Source organism: Pelodiscus sinensis, chromosome 12 (assembly GCF_052426305.1).
Source record: "Pelodiscus sinensis isolate ZL-2025 chromosome 12, ASM5242630v1, whole genome shotgun sequence".
In the NCBI taxonomy this organism is placed as follows: Eukaryota; Metazoa; Chordata; order Testudines; family Trionychidae; genus Pelodiscus; species Pelodiscus sinensis.
In genome coordinates, this window is record NC_143063.1 from 8,422,791 (window position 1) to 8,440,126 (window position 17,336).

Genomic DNA, 17,336 nt, shown 5'->3' on the forward strand with positions numbered 1-17,336 from the left:
GCCCGAAAGGGACACAGGCGCACCCAGGAGCAGGTGCGCCTGAAAGTCAAAGAGCTTCAGCAGGGTACGCGAGGGCCACCACGGATCACACAGCCACCTGTGCACGTGCAAGCACGCGCCATGCCACCCTTGGGCAGGTGGCTCCAGCTGCATGACATCCAGGGGCCATGGCCCAATAGGCACATGCGTGTGTGAAGAGACCTGACACGCTCCCAACCCCGGGGTGGGACCCAGCAGGACGCTCTCCCTTCACACGCCCCCTCTGCACAGAAGCAGGGGACATCTCCCCCCCACCCCGGCCACACTATACACGGCACAGGGGCCTGGGTGCCGTCTTGGGGCAGCTCCCAGTCCCGGGCAGAGCCAGACAACCTGACCATGGCCTCTGTGCAAGCACAGCGGCTCTGACGGTACAGGGCACGGTCACATCATCCACTGTGTCCCCAGGGAGAACTGACCACTTCTTTTCTTTCTCTGCAGCTGCACCAGCTGCTCATACCACTCCGCCCGGGACATGCTCCCGCACCTGCAGCCTGCTCTGGGCCACCACCACACGGCAGGAGTACAGGGACCAGCACCTGGGGGCCCTGCGAGCCCTGCACCGCCCCATCCAGGCCTGGATGCTGAAGGACCTGAAGCTCCACCGGGAGCAGCTTGCAGAGGACCGAGCGCGGAACTGTCACCTGCAGGTCCTGCTGCAGAGCATGGTGCCCCGTGCCGGTCCTGCGCCTGCTGCACCCCAACTACTGTCCCTTCTCCCACTCCTGCCCCCCTCCCACCTCTTCCTCCTCAACCTCTACACCCTCCTTCTCAATATCCACACCCCCCACCTCAACCTCTGCACCCTCCTCCCCATCACCCCGGGGATGCCGAGGCCCCCTCCCTCGCCATGCTGGGAGGCGGTTGGCCCAGTGAGACCCCCACCCCTGATCCCTGAGCTTCCCCTCCTCCTTCTTCCCCTTGCTTCCCCCTTCCAGTTCCCTCCTCCCAGTTTTCTCCCTCCCCTCTCCTACCCTCTCTCCTGTCCTCTCCCGCCTCCTTTCCCCCGTCTCCCCACAGTTTCATTCCCCCTCCTCAGTTTTGTTCAATAAAGAGAGTTGTTATTTTTGAAAATACGTGTCTTTTATTTGACATCAGGAAGGGGGGCTAGGGAAGGGTAAGTGGAAGGACGAGAGGGGGGAATGTGCACAAGCCCCCGGTGGGGCAGACCAGGGAGACTGTTAGCGCTCCTCAGGGTGGAAGCTCTCCCGCAGGGCCCCCTGGATCCTGACAGCCCCTCGATGGTCCTCCCGGATGGCAGCCTGCAGACAGTACAGCCAGGCTGCTGTCAACGTGTCCGCCAGACGCAGCAGAGTCCCCGGGGGCAGGTCTGGTTCCATGTTGCAGAGTGCCGTGGTGTCCCGAGATAGGGCAGGCAGAGCACTCCGAGACACAAATGCTTTGCTGTCCCTCAGCGAGGTAGACCAGCAAGCAGAGAAACCTGAGAACTGTCTGTCCAAGATATGTGGTCTGGTCCCTTTAAGCACAGCCCTCGGCTAACCTGAGGCAGCAGCCCCACACACTAAGTCCGACCCTGCTGGCACTGGTTCAACAAACATTTAAATTCAGGCACCTTGTCAATTTTCCCTTCCTGTAGTATTCTTTCTTCCGTAATATTTTAAATATATCTAAGATATTTGTTAGTAACCTGTGGGTGCCACACATCTGAACAAGTGCCCATGACCTCAATATTGACCTCAAACCCCACAGCCAGTGAGGGGCCAAGGTCAAAGTGAGTAACTCTTTGTTCCCATCAAACCAAGTAAAAGAAATAAAAGATTGTTAAGTAGCAGGTTTGAAGCACCGGAAGGACGGATTATCAGATGAAAATCCATGTAATTCCTGTCAAGCATTTCAAAATCTGGACCTCATTAGCATGTGGAAAAGAACCAGTGACCATTCAATGAGAAGTTTGACACGCTATCATTGAATCAGAAGTTGGTTACCAAAAAATTGTGACCTAGGGCAGGGGACTGGAGTGCAGGGCTTTGGGATGTGACCTGGGTAGGAGGGGATTGTGATCCGGGGCAGGAGATTGGGAGGGGGGATGGATGCAAAGGGGGACAGGGAGTTTGGGTATGTTGAGAGGAAGGGGCAGAGAGTTGGGGCAGGAAAGGGCTGTGGTGCCAGAAGCAGGCTGTGGCCAAGAGACTAGCCTGCCTACCTGGCCATGTGCTTCATGGATAACTGAGCCGGGGGGTGGGGGGGTGGGGTATTATTAGCTGCATGATATTCCAACAAGCAGTTTGCATTGGCTAGTTTCTGCCAGAAACTGGGAAATGGGAATATGCTGAGGGCGGGGAGGCTCCTAAAACATCTCCCCTCCCCTCCGTGTTTCTGCCTGGTTCGCGTGGCTAACTGGGGAGCCTGGCTGGTCACCATCTATTTTCTATGCTTCTAAGTGGGGCCTGCTCTTAAACCCCACAGCTTTGTGCTCAGAACGTTGGGACTCTGGCTACAGACAGGGGTCCAGTTGAGAATGAGTAACCCTCTGCTCCCATCAAAGCCAGTGTCACGTTGCTGAATTGGAGGGAAGCAGCCAGATCGCTGGTGCACCCCTAGGTGGGGGTGTTGGCCCCAGAAATTGGTGTGGGGGGAGCCATGTGGGGTGTTGAGTGGGAGATTGTTGTTTGTTGATCTTACGTACGCTATTTATGTGAGTGTATAATGTCTGTGTGTGTAGGTAGGAATCTGTAATCTGTGTGGAAGCTGAATATTTCTCTGAATGTGGTTAAGCATGGCTATGGACAGGCTGAGTAGCAAAGCCCTGTGGAACAATGACTCTCAATAGGCTATGGACACACCCAAAGAATGGGATTTGTCACCTGAGGGCAGCCAGCAGGAAACATAGAGATTGGCCTCTGACCAGGTGACTTGCTGCATACAAGAAGAGGCCAGGAAGGAGGTATAAAGAGGCCATGTGGTCGATGCCATTTTGGTTCTCAGCTCAGCACTTCATCCCAGAGGCAGCACTGCAGGGATTGAAGAGCCCGGAAGACCTGTGAACCCATCCTGATCGTAGGATGTGCAATAAGAACTTTTAAACCAGCAGCTGCAACACCTCTGCTAGAGCCTGCATCGAGAACTGGGAGATTCAGTGCGTGTAACGTACTGTACTTTAATAACCTTACTCTCAGGCTTTACTTTCTTTTGTTAATAAACCTTTAGTTTTAGATTCTAAAGGATTGGCCCAGCGTGATTTGTGGGTAAGATCCAGAGGGTAAATTGACCAGGGATCTGTGGCTGGTTTCTTGGACCGGACAAAACTTGTTCGGGGTAGGTGGGATTGGGTGCTAGGACCCCCCACCTGTGTACAGGCCCGGGGCCATCTGGGGCACGGATATTGCTGGGGTGTCAGAGGGGTTTTGCTCGGGAGGCTTCAGGCAGGCAGCTGAAGCGCTCGGTGAGACTGGTTCGTGGCCTGTTTGGAGAGGTCACCAGTCGGGGGCTGTAAGGAGCCCCGGATTTGAGCAATTCGCCCTAAGCGGACGCCCTTAGCTGTGCCCAGACATGGCCCGGTCCGTCACAGTGGCGTAGTCGGCAGGATCCACAGATCTTGGTCAATTGATCTTTGGGATCAGGACCCCACGCTGTCTAAATTTGATTTTTGGTGTTGAGAGTTTGGGTGATTAAAGAGCCGCTGCGATGATCCCGGAACTATATGAGAGTCTGAGCAAAAGTGCTCTGAAGGATTTGTGCTTGGGAAGAGGCATTGCCTTTAGGAAAAGGGCGTCTAAACTAGATCTGGTAGTGCTGTTATTAACCAGAGATGTGGATGAAAAGGAGCAGAAGCAAGGCAAGGAGGCTGCTGAAAGAAGGCGGAAGGCAGATGAAGAAATTGCTAAGAGACAGAAGGAGATGGATTGGGAACTTGAGGAGAAAAAGGCAGAATATGCTGAGAGACAGAGGAGGGAAGAGGCAGAGCATGCAAAGAAGATGGCCCTAGCCAAGGAGGAAAATGCTAGACTTGACCTCCAGCTTCAGAGACTAAAAGAACAAGAGAGACTGCATTCTCCTGAAGGTTCAATGTATAACTCTGTGGGTATGGGGTATGCTTATGATATGGCAGACGTATTTTACCCAGCTGATGTGATGACCCAACCCCAAAGCATGTATGAATTCAAACCTTTTGTGTTACCTGTAGCTAACAGGGAGTTTTGGGAAGGGGGTGCATGTGGGTGTGGAAAGTTTCCTGAAGCTGGTCAGTCTCCCTGTAACCAAGGGGAAAGTGTCTCTATATGTGAGCCTGTGGGTGAGGGCCCGTCTGATGCCTCAGAGGTGAGGCTAAAATCAGAACCAGGGCAAGAAGAGCCCAGAAATCAGGGAAATGTTTCTCTGGGGCAGCCTGGAGTGGCTGGCCAGAGTGAAGTTTTAGTTGAGGAGTTGGTGGCTGGTGAGGTTTGTGGAATTGAACCTGCACAAGATGAAATTGACTTGTGTGAAGCACAGTGTGTGCAAGCTGGCAATTTGGCTGGTGGAAGTAGCAGTGGGGCAGTAAAGGAAGCTGTCTCAGTGGCTAGCTGTATGCCTGAGATTAGCCAGGGGTGTTGGGACAAGGGAGAAGCTGTCTCTGGTTGTCTGGCTGTGCGTGGGGAAGAGTTTCTTCCTGTGTCTGAGGAAGGTGCCCCACAGCCTGTGAAGGCTGAGAGCAGTGTTGTGGTCCCAGAGTTGGGTCTGGATATGGCTAAGGCCCAGGAAGGGGGTGGCCCAAGGTTTGTGTCTGCTGGGGAGAGGGATGAGGTGACTCAGGTAGAGTCAGTCAGTGTTTTACCAGAACCCCAGAGACCAGACAGTGGTGACCCTGATATTGTGCCTGATGCTGCTGTGTTGCTGGCAGAGGGGGGAGCGACTCTGTGGGAGCAGAGAGACCCCTTAGCCCGGGCACAAGAAGAGAATGAGGGTGTGTTAACTCTGGTGCCTAATGATGGCGTGGACGTTTACAGCCATCTAGAGAGTTGCACAGGGAGTGAAGGTGCTTCCGACCCTGTCTCTTGTGGGTCTGTCTGTGTGCCTGAGAGGGGATTGTCTGTGAATCCACCAGAGGGGCCAGAGATGACCCAGGGAGTAAGGGAATTGCAGGAGGAATTGGTTGTGGCTCAGCAGGGCAAGGCTGCTGCAGAGCCAGGGAAGGGTGAACTGCTGCTTAAGGAAGCTCATAGGGAGGAGAGTCCTGGCAGTGCTTGTAGCAAGCAGTTTGCTGTGACTGAGGGAGGTGACAGGGCCTTGCTGGGAGAAGGCATTCAGGAGAAAGCTCTGCCTGTAAACGGCAGCAGCTTCTTGTGTGAGGCACTTGTTTTGGTGCCTGACAGACAGAATTTGTCTGTTAGCAGTGACTCCAATGACTTGGGTTTAGGGAAACCCAGTGTGGATGGTGTTGGAGAGGTCTCAGAGGGACTGAGGGTTGTTCCAGATGAGGCAGGAACAGCCAGAGAACTGGAGCAGGCTGCTAACCCAGTGACTGTGGGTGACCAGCTTGCTGGGAAGTCAGTGTGTGTGGGACAGGATTGTTCCCAGGTGAATGAGGAGAGTGGGAACTTAGTGTCTCAGATTCAGGAGAAGGGCTGGGTAGCCAAGTATGCAGAGCAGAACGGCTGTGTGGTCACTCTCCCTAGGATGCCGGAGATGGCAGTTATGCTCCCATCTCTGGACACTGTGGACACTCATACTCAATCAGGGAGGTTGATATCTGGTTCCATGTGGAAACAGAGGTTAGAGAGGGACAGAGGAGAGACTTGGGAGTCTACAGCTTACTGCTGTTACCCCACTGAGTGGGGGAAGGGGGAGAATTCCAGGGCCATTGTGAGCCAGGGAGTCACGCCCAGCCAGCCCTTTGTCTTGGTCAGGCCAGAGGTTTCAGGCCTGGAGCCCAGAGGACAAGGGGGAGGGGCAGGACTTGCTTTGGCCAAGAAGATTTGCAGGTTGAACCTGAAGGGAAAAAACTGCAATGGTGTGGAGCCAAAGAAGGGGCATGATGGGGAATGTCAATATACACCTGATATAGGATTGTTTTTGTTACTGATGTTAATTCTTGTAACCAATGTATTATTGTTGCAGAGAATTGTAACGGTATACAGTGTGCATGAGCTTATGAAAATACCATGTAATCTGTCTGGAGATGTACCAAACGACAGACGGTATGTAAGGGGACATTGTGATGTTGCTATTTCGTGGTTAACACTTGTAACTGGTTTTGGAACGTCTTACAGGACAAAAAGGGTTCCAGCCAGAAGGTCCTGTGTAAGAAGGAAACTGAGGCACACCACCATTTTGACGGGGGAGGCCTGTGATGCCCTCAGTGATGTTACTGGCATCACTTCCTGCATCAATTTTGCGTTGGGGGTGTCACGTTGCTGAATTGGAGGGAAGCAGCCAGATCGCTGGTGCACCCCTAGGTGGGGGTGTTGGCCCCAGAAATTGGTGTGGGGGGAGCCATGTGGGGTGTTGAGTGGGAGATTGTTGTTTGTTGATCTTACGTACGCTATTTATGTGAGTGTTTAATGTCTATGTGTGTAGGTAGGAATCTGTAATCTGTGTGGAAGGTGAATATTTCTGTGAATGTGGTTAAGCATGGCTATGGACAGGCTGAGTAGCAAAGCCCTGTGGAACAATGACTCTCAATAGGCTATGGACACACCCAAAGAATGGGATTTGTCACCTGAGGGCAGCCAGCAGGAAACATAGAGATTGGCCTCTGACCAGGTGACTTGCTGCATACAAGAAGAGGCCAGGAAGGAGTATAAAGAGGCCATGTGGTCGATGCCATTTTGGTTCTCAGCTCAGCACTTCATCCCAGAGGCAGCACTGCAGGGATTGAAGAGCCCGGAAGACCTGTGAACCCATCCTGATCTCAGGATGTGCAATAAGAACTTTTAAACCAGCAGCTGCAACACCTCTGCTAGAGCCTGCATCGAGAACTGGGAGATTCGGTGCATGTAACGTACTGTACTTTAATAACCTTACTCTCAGGCTTTTCTTTCTTGTGTTAATAAACCTTTAGTTTTAGATTCTAAAGGATTGGCCCAGCGTGATTTGTGGGTAAGATCCAGAGGGTAAATTGACCAGGGATCTGTGGCTGGTTTCTTGGAACCGGACAGGACTTGTTCGGGGTAGGTGGGATTGGGTGCTAGGACCCCCCACCTGTGTATAGGCCCGGGGCCATCTGGGGCACGGATATTGCTGGGGTGTCGGAGGGGTTTTGCTCGGGACGCTTCAGGCAGGCAGCTGAAGCGCTCGGTGAGACTGGATCGTGGCCTGTGTGGAGAGGTCGCCAGTCGGGGGCTGTAAGGAACCCCGGATTTGAGCAATTCGCCCTAAGCGGACGCCCTTAGCTGTGCCCAGACATGGCCCGGTCCGTCACAGCCAGTAAGAGAAATAAAAGCTTGTTAAGTAGCAGCTTTGAAGCACCGGAAGGACGGATTATCAGCTGAACAGACATTTCATTCCTGTCAAGTATTTCAAAATCTGGAACCTATTAGCATGGGGGAAAGAACCAGTGAACATTCAATGAAGAGCTTTACACACTACTTAGAACATCAAATCAGAACATAGGTCACCAAAAAAATGATAAAGAAATCACACCCAAGACTCATGACAAAATGAGGTAGCAGTTTATTTAAATCCGTTTCCTAGAATGGAACCTCACTGGATATTTACAGAGATATTTTATAGTCTGGAGGGGGTAGAGAGGAATTTGTATGGAGTTTTGCATTTCTGAGAGAACTACCCACATGAGAGCCTGGCCCTGGCAGTAGAGCGGTATCATTTTCACTTTCATTCAAATGGCACTTTGTTATTTCAAGTCTGCACATTCTGAGCTGGATGTTGTCCGAACACACGGATATTGGACAATCATTACTTGAGACCAAACATTTCTCTGCCCACCCTGAAGGCCGGGGATGCATTAGGGGCACCTCCAAGAGGAATAAGCGTCATGGAGACATAAACCCAAATTCTACTCAAGTTTTGTGATGTTCCCTTTAGGTAAGAAACATGGAAATTCGCCCCCACGAGTCAGCAGTGAGAGAAAATCATCCCCATCTGCCTCAGGAGCGCGGGAAAGGCTGAAGCAGGAGGAGAGGGGAAGATGCTCTGAGTCAAATCAAAACGGAGTGTTGGGAAGCGCCTGTTGCAGCCCCAGCCCCCACCCGTCCCTAGGCCGAGGAGGCACCAATCTCTGCGGTGGGCTGGGAAAGGCTCCGGGAATTACCTTCTGTACAGACTCATCCTCTGTCCAGCGCCCGCGGGGACAGCGGCTGCCTGAGGCTCTTGACAGAGGCTCAGTTCTCGTCTCTCGGATCCTTGGGCGCCGGCCGTTGCCAGCCAGTTGGACTGGAGGCAGGACAAGAACGCTGCAGCCACAGTCTTTGTTGCTGTCACACATGACATCACAATACACTCAGGCCTCCATCCAGAGACCAGCCCCCCCGCCCAGGTAACTCTTCTCCCATCCCACAGCCAGGCCCGGGGCAGCGCGGACACCCACAGCTGGCTTGTACTGGAAAGCTACTGGGAAGGAAGGCAGGAGGCAGAACCTTCCCTTGGCCTAGCCCTGCCCCCTCCCCTCCATGCACGGTGGGTCCCACTGAGGGACAACAGAAATTCCCAGGGGTGGGGGCTGTGACTGTTGAGGAGCTGGCTGCGGTGGGCTCAGGGCGCTCTGCTTTTCGGGGAGCAGCCTCACGCAGACAAAAGCTGCCTTTCTTCTCTCGCTCTGCCTGAGCAGGGGAGGAAAAAGACACTCTCCTTCGAGCAGGAGTTGAACCAGACACCCAGGGGTAACTTGCTGAGCCGCTCCTACAGTCCACCACTCGGCAGCTGAGCTACTGTTATTGTGTTTACTGCTTTGCCCTTAATAATGGTGGAGGGAGTTAGGACGAGGCAGCAAAATCTGATAGCCCTGGGGTGGGACCCAGAATGGTGGGTTCTGGGTCTTGCAGTATTGTGAGATATGTGCCCCTCCCCTCGAAAGGGGGCACCCAGTTTGTGGCATGGCTGAGTCATAAAGAAGACCCTGCAGCACCTGTAGAGTGGGGGTGGGGATCTCCTGACAGACAAGGCACCCTCAGAAGAGGGCATCTGAGCTCTGCAAACTAATTCCTGGGGCAACCAGCAGGTGGCGCTGCCCTGGGGAGTGAACCCCATTGCAGGGCCTAAGCCCTTTCTGACCAACCTCCACTAAGCAAGACCCAGCTGCTCTGTCAGTTCGTGGGGGGATCTGGAGACAGGGGGCCAGATCCCAGCTGGGTGGCCATGGGGTGGGCCAAATCCCCACAAGCAGGAAGGCTGCTGGACCCGCCGGCCATGGGGCGGAGAGGGGAGGTTGGGAGGATGCTGATCCTGCGCAGTTTGCAGCCTGCGTGAATGTGGGGGGGCATTTAGCAGAGACCGACGCGCCCCGTCCAGCCCAACACACGGTGCTCGGCTGGGTGCCAGTGGCTCACCCACCCGCTGGCTCACCCCCAGCGCCAGCCAGCGCCGGGTTCCAAGCGCACCGCCCAGCGCACGCCCCCCCAGAGAGCGGCTGTCGCTCTTGGGCGCCGCCCGGCCCCCAGGCTCTGTCTGGCCAGAAGGTTCCATTCAGGCTCCGGGGCGGAGCCAGCGAAGCCCAACCTGAAACTTTCCCCTGCTGGGAGGGACGGAGCCGCCCAAGTCGCCTCTGGAGCTTGGTTTGCACCTGTCAGGCCCTAGCCCAGGCAAAGCCCAGCTGCAGCTCCGCCAGCTAAAGCAGGAACAGGATGTTACTCTGGAAGGCAGCTGCCAACAGGCCACATGGAGCCGGGCCTGGCCACCACAAGGATGCTGAGCCTGATTTAAGCTCCACTGCTCCACAGCCGGACAGAGCCACTGGGACCAGGACGGGTGCTGGGTGCAGTGTGATGCGAAGGGGCTTTCCAGCATAGCGCTGGTCGGCACCCCACAGCTCAACAACACGTGAGGCCAGCGTGAGGCCCCCAGGGCCAGGGCTGTGGCTGAGGTTACGTTCCTGTCTGCAGCACAGCTACCAACTGGATCAGAGGGCAAACTGCATGACAAGTGTGTCCTCATTTCCCTCTTCCTGCTGGCTCCCAAATGCTGCCCACTCCTCGGACGTGTCTTTGGCCCCCAGAGTGTGTGATGCCTGGCACAGGCCGGTGGGTGTCCAGCGGGCACTGAAGCTACTTCTAGACTGCAGGAATTTGTTGGAGAAGCAATGCTGCTGAAAGGGATCTAGGAAGGAGCACTGCTGAAAGGGATCTAGGGGTCACAGTGAACCACAAGTTAAACATGAGTCAACTATGTGACACTGCTGCAAAAAAAGCAAACATGATTCTGGGATGCATTAATACGGGGTGGATAATAATTTTTTTGCTGTGGGCCTGTGACGGGGCATTTGCCCTGCACTTGCCCTTTAAGGGCAAAACCCCAGCCTTCTGCGAGCAAAGCCCCAGCTGAGGCAGTTCTAGCTAACCAGGGCCCAGCTGGTGACCATATAAAGGAGGACTCCAGGTGGCAGAGGGAGAACTGAGTGGTGGTGTGGAGACAGAGTAGTAGGGGCCTGACTGCCAGGGAAGCAGGTGGCTTCCTGGAGGTAGGGCAGATCTGGGGAAGAGGTGGCCAAGCAAGGCCCCAGGCTGCAGAGCCTGAAGCAAGGCCTTAGGCTACTTGTGAGGTAGTGAGGCAGCCATGCTAGGCAGGGGCAGCAGGTCCACACTGCTTTGCCAGCGCTGAGTGGCCATTCCAGACTGTAGTTTGCCCCTCAGGGCTAGATGCAGACTGGCAGTGGGTCACTGAGGCAAGGTGGGTGCAGGGGAACTGGGTGAAGGGATTGGGGTGCCCTGGGAAGGGAGAACCCTGAAGTGCAAGCAGGATAAACACCAACCTCTGAAAGGGGGCTCAGACACTGGAGTGGGCCCTGCTGGAGGGCAGTGTCCTGGGGAGGATGCCAGGAACAAAGAGAAACATGGGGAGACCCAGCTAGAGGGAAGTGTCCGGAGAGCCAAGCAAGCTAATTCCCAAGACTGGAGGCATCATGGTGACGAGTCTGCCCTGTGTCAGGCCACTTCAGAACTGTTTGAAGCTCTCTTTCTAGATCTTCTGGAATAGCTTTTCCCAAAATAAGCTTGTAGTGCGGCTGTGCCCTAAGAAAGAAGAGGATTTCTATCATGCAGATCTGCTGGCCCTTTAACACTAGACCGCAGTGTTAGTGAGTGGGGAGAGGCAGGGTTTACTTTCATTTAGGAACAAGCTTTCAGACGTTGGTGATTCTTATATGGCATCTTGTAGAGATGAGGCTGTTCACAATAGGGTGGTGGTCTATTGGGGGGACCAGTAATTTTTGCAGGGGGGCACTTTACAAATTTTGGGATGGGGTCATGGCTGGCTCCACCTCCTGAAGGCCTGGGGCTTTGGGCAGAATGGGCAGGGCTGGAGACTTGTCTCTCCCCAGAGTTGTCTGGGGCCAGAGGCTTTGAATGAAAACACAGCAAAGGGCTCATGGCCTTACTGCTACTGCAGTGCCTGGCAGCTGCCCACGATTTCTGCAGCTATTTAAAGGCATCGCAGCTCCGACTCCTGCTGGTTTAGCACTATAGCCGTGAGCCACAAGCCTTTTAAAAAGGATCCTGCTGCCTGAGCCACTGCCTGGAAACTCGGGGGCAGAGGCAGCAGGATATAAATAGAAAGCAGCCAGATGCAGTCCACAGGCCGGATTGAAATGTTAGGTGGGCTACATCTGGCCCCTGGACGTACCCTTCATGTTTGTAGGAACCAACGTTTCTGCCCTGCCCCGCCCCAACACACTTCTTACCAAATTAATAATAATCCTAACAACTTACCCTTTCTAAACGTCTTCCAATCAGAGTATTTCTGAGCACGTTATGAACGTTCTTGAATTAGGCAGCATAATCTGCTGAGAGGTGGGTCAGATTCTCGATCCCCTCTTTTACACGACAAACTGAAGCATACAGAGGTTAAGAGAAATTACCCAACTAACACAGCAGTTCAGTGGCAGAGCTGGAAATGGAACCCAGAAATCTTCTTCCCAGCACGTCTGATCCACTATCCCACATGCTCATCTCAGAACCAGGGACAGAACCCACCTGTCCTAGTCTTTAGCCACCAAGATCATCCATTTCCTGATGGATATGGGGGAGAGAATGAGGTACTGCTCTCTGCTCTGTTCCAGCAGCGCCTTCTTTCAGCTTCTTTTAGAATCCTGGTTCTTTTCAGTAGGTTTCTTTCTGCACTGGAACCCTGAGCTGCTACAAGTTACTGTCTAGATGGCAAGTTCCACTCGTCACTCTGAAGAGCTTTGTCGTCAGGAACAGGGGAATGAGGGAAAGGAGATGATGGCATGAGCCAAATGGAGCAGAGGTGAGGAGACAGACTGTAGGTGAAGGGTGGAGTCAGGGCAGAGGAAGGGGAGAGGGAGCATTACAAGTGCACCATTAATGGCATGGGATTTGCTAACTTCTGATCATGGTGCACTGTCCCAATTATAACTGGGCCAGAAATGCAGCTAATCTTCTATCCAGAATGAGACTGTCCCAGCTCTTTTAATAAAGTGCATTTTGTTGGGCTATTGTGTTTGCTACCCTGAGATACTAGTTGTCTGGGTGAGGGTATTGATACTTGAATGAGTTGAGCTGCCCTGTTCTTGGAGTGACTTAGATGGGTATTGGCTGTCACCACTGCTCTGGTGAAATGCGACTGGGTTTAGCACTCCAGAAACCTCAAATTCTCTCGTATCACAAAATAGATTTTTATTCTGATGTTCTGAATGGTGTTAATAGATGAAATTACATGTGTGTGTGAAGTTGGGTTTTTCAAATCTGTTTTGAAATCCAGTGACTTCATCCGATCATACTAGCACCTGCCTAGCACATTAAAACTAGCAATTAAAACCAAATCCCTGATCCTGTACGGAAGGGCAGTTTTTGAGACTTTGGCTGCAGAACTGTAGTGGCTGCATATTTCATTCCCTATTTATTCAAGTGCAATCTCCACAGCCAAGAATGCCCACGTGAAGCACTGTGGGCCCCTCTTCTATAGGTTAAAAGGGGCAAAGAATAGATGAAAATGGTTCATTTTTGCCCATCCAGTGACTTCATCCCATCGTATCGGTATCTCATTTAGGAGTATATCTGTGTGTTTATTTCATAGCAAATGTTTCCTGTATCCTCTCCAAAGCATGTGCTTTGACTTCTTCCTCAGGATCTTCCAAATCCTCAGCCTGTTGGTACTAATCTAATCTGTGCCTTTGTATTCAAGCTGTGACAAACTTCACATAGTTGAAGTTCTCATGTTCAAACAGCTTCTTCTGCACAGTGAACTGAAGAAAAAGTCCAGCTGGCACATTCAATAGACTGTCCACTGCTGAGTCATTCGCTATTTCTAGCCCGAGTTTTTTGCTAACATAATCCATTAAGTCATGCTGGAGACACTGATCACTGAAGTCCTTGGCTCTATGTTGTTGGGCATCTTTTTTCAAATAATGGCTCTTAAATATAGAGAAAGTTTCTCATTGAACATATGTAACAATTTCCTGCAAAATGTTCATCAGTCTACCTTGAAATAGACCCTCTTCAATGTAACTATTACATTTGGCCATCAGCGTTTCAGCAGTTTTTTCTGTTTTCTGTAACCGTTTTTGGGTTTTTTGTAAACCAATGTTTCACTGGTTGGTCAATCAAAAGTCTAAATGTTTGGTTCTCATGTTGACAGAGTTAATTCTAGAATTCCTCAGGCTTTCTGCTGCTCGTATCTTGTGACTGAACTCCCTTTGTTATCCAAGTCTTTTTGCAGATAGAACTCAATTTTTTCATGAATTTCATGGTTCTGTAAAAAAAGGGGCACCAATTCTGAAATTTTCTTTCCAAATTTTTTCAAATTGCATATCCAATTCATGGTTTTCCAGTTTACTTTATTTTCTCCAGTCTTCTTCGAAAAACATGTCCACTGTCCTTCCAATTACTTCCATGTTGTCATCTTGAATATTGGCTATATTGCGGTGGCGACCCTCTTTAATGTGAGTGGCTTCCTTACATTTCTTAAATGAGTGAGCAACTTTCCAGTTTTTTCTTCAGGCTCTTTGCACTTCTGATACAACAATATTTGGAAAGTGGGGCAGCAAATCTGAATCTGGTAGAATAGTACAGGGAAAATTGTAAGAGCTCCAGAATTTTCTGTTCTCCACACAGTAGTCTCTGTTGCATTTCAGATTCTTAGCTTCTATTCATCAGGAGAGAGAGATTCTTAATTGCAGTCTGGCAACACTTGTACCAACTGTGTTTTTTCCAGATCATCCTCCATGATATCAGAAAAGTTTATTTTCTCATTTAGATTTTTCATCTTTGCTGCAGTTTTGATGACTTAATCCAGTAGCTCCTGGAGGCGTTTCCTGTGTCTCTTGTTTTGTTCACATGCAGAAAGATCACTGACGTTCTGATGCGCAAATTAGCAGTGGGATTTATGCCCCGCTCTTTGCTTTCTGAGAAATCCATGGAGCACAGCTTTCAAAATCCTTCATTTCAGTGGCATTCTCCATGAGCATGTTAACAATGGTTCTGTTGGTCAGTCCGGTCACCAGGATAGCCAACTCGTTGTCATGTTGATAACTCTCTTCCACCTTGGCCTGTTCAGGGGCTTTCATACTTTGTGTCCATCACCAGGATGAAATCACAGCCCTGTTCCTTTTCTAAGATTGCTCTAGCTTGAAGGAGCAACATGAAGGCTCCCTGCGTACCTCAGCCGCTACTCACTGCAAACTGCCGCTGGAATGTGGCGTTCAGGAAGGTGGATTTCCCAGTGCTCTGCACTCCCAGCATCATCACAACCAGCATTTTGGTCCTTCCCCTCAGCTTGGCCCAGAGTTCAGAATGTCGGTCACCCATTGCAGTGAGAGGTTGCAGACATGTCTGTTCATCAGGTGAACGGGAAGCTCTTTTAGCAAGAGGTCAATTGCGATGCCTGAGAGGTGGGTGAGTTGCCTTCCACTTTTTAGGGTATTGCAGCCTTTAACCATGGGGTGCACAGCTTCCTGGGACTTCCCCAACTTTCACATGGAATGCTCAACCTGTAAAGAAGTGGCAGAACTAATCGGAGAGACTTGCATTTCTCTTTGTATTCAGCCTGTAGGTTCAGAACAATTCCTTCTATCAGTGTGAGCCAGCTGAAATTTGATCCATTTCAGAAAATAGTGTTTCTCTAATGCAAGTAGATGTTGTACAGCATTTGAGTCTAGTCAAACCATTACTAAGATCACATTTATTCTGTCTGTGTAATTGCAAAATCTTATCTTTCAGCTGAGATTTATATTTCTCAGCAGGGATATCTTCCCTGACCTCTCATTCGACACAGTTCTTTTTCCACATTAGCCAGGATTTTCCATAAATCCCTGAAGAGCTTTAGCATTTCTTTCTCTGAGGCAATTTTTTTAATGCAGTTATTGCAATCTGACATTCCATGCTGTCATCATCTATTTGGATGCCTTGTTCACTCACTGGAAATAAAACTTCCTGCATCAGAATCAACAGTGTTTCCTCTTGGGGTCCTCCTCTGTTTTATCCAAGACATCATATTCCTCGTCTATGAAACTGGATTGGGAGACTGATTCATCCAAGATAATTTCTAGGTCTTTTGGAAGAATTTCTATTAACTTCTTTTGCAGATGATAATCTCTGAGGGTTTTTCACCAGCTGATTTTTTTTTCTAATTCATGAGTCCTAGGACAGAAAAGATGAGACTAATGTAAGGAACAAGAAACAGGGTATATAAAGCAGCCACACTTAATGCTAATGTTTTTAGTTTTGTAGCATAATTAGAAGTTTAGTAATTTGCACAGTAATCTGCAAATTAAACAATCTGAGATAGAGAATAAATATATTGTATTTATTCTCAGCTGATTGAAAAATGCCATTTTCATTGAAGTTTTCCTCCTCTTGAAGTTTGAAAACAATTGTTAATTTTTGAAATGTGTTACTTTGAAATCAGGGGGAAGTACAATTTACTTCTTTACTTTTCTCCCACTTGTGTTGAGTGCTAATTTAACAATAGTAAAGTAGAATAAAGCAAAACTAACAGATTCGTGGAAAAACGTAAAATGCTAAAAATCTTTTGCTGTTCTCTTTCCACCACAGTGCAACATGTTCATTTCAACCTGCTATTTTGAACAGAATATTTCTGTGCTAGCTGCTCTACCTAGTGTTTGGGTCTTGCATTACAGCATCAAAACTGTTTTAAATTTAAAAGCCAATGATCCACAGGATATCTATTTTGTAGAGAATCCCCAAGTTAAAGAGCTTTCAGTTTATTTTTGGATATTATACAGCACTGAGCATATACTCTGTTGGAAACAAGTAACTTTGTTTTATATCATGAAATGATTCTGTATGCATTAGACTAAAATTCTGTAATAAACTACAGAGGTTACAAAAAGAAACAGAAGATAGCGAGAGAGGCTCTTGCAGAACTGTGTTGCGATTATGGTTACTGCTAGAGGTACAAAGGGATGCAGAGGAAGTCAGAGGTTTGAAACACACAGGTGATGACTCTGAAATAGCTCTCCTGGCACCTGGCCTTTTCAGGTTCTGTCTGGGGATGGGTATACATTGGATGTAGATCTGTGTACAATTGAGAAGTCAGCTGGAGCCTTGAGCGTACTATATGCTGGAGTCTGGAAAGGGGAGATTAGTGGAGAGCCCTGTAATTGTCCATCTCCTTCAGCCTCTACATCTAGATGGGAATCTCAATGATGGGGTCTCAAGGAGGCCATAGAGGGGGCATCAGTATCCTGAGGGACAGGAGATTGTGGCCAGCATGGGACTCAGACCAGCCGTTGTTGAGGAAGCTGCAAAAGTGTAGACAAGAGGCAGACGGCAATAGAGGCTTGTTCCTATGCCTGGCTGAACCCGGGATGTTTCATACAACTTGTAAGCAAGTGAAAAACAGGGTTTGCATGGAGAGGTTTGCCCAGCTGTAATGTTGATTCTGATGAGAGCCTAGTAAATATTTGACATAGGGTTACTGGAGCCAAACAAAGTGTGACTAACTTGTACAGGAAGCGAAATGGAATCAAAGTCACTTTTGAATCACTATGGGTCAATTCTTTTCCCTAAGGCACAGGTCTAGCAAATGCACTGTGGTAGCATGGTAAAACAAAAGGAAACATATAATAGCACTTTAAAGACTAACACCATAGTTGTTAGGTGGTGAGCTTTCCTAGGCCAGACCCACTTCTCCAAATCCTATTCTGAAAGAGAATTGGCGTGACCATATATAACAAAGGAATACAATGAAGACGGTGAGCACATTATAAACTA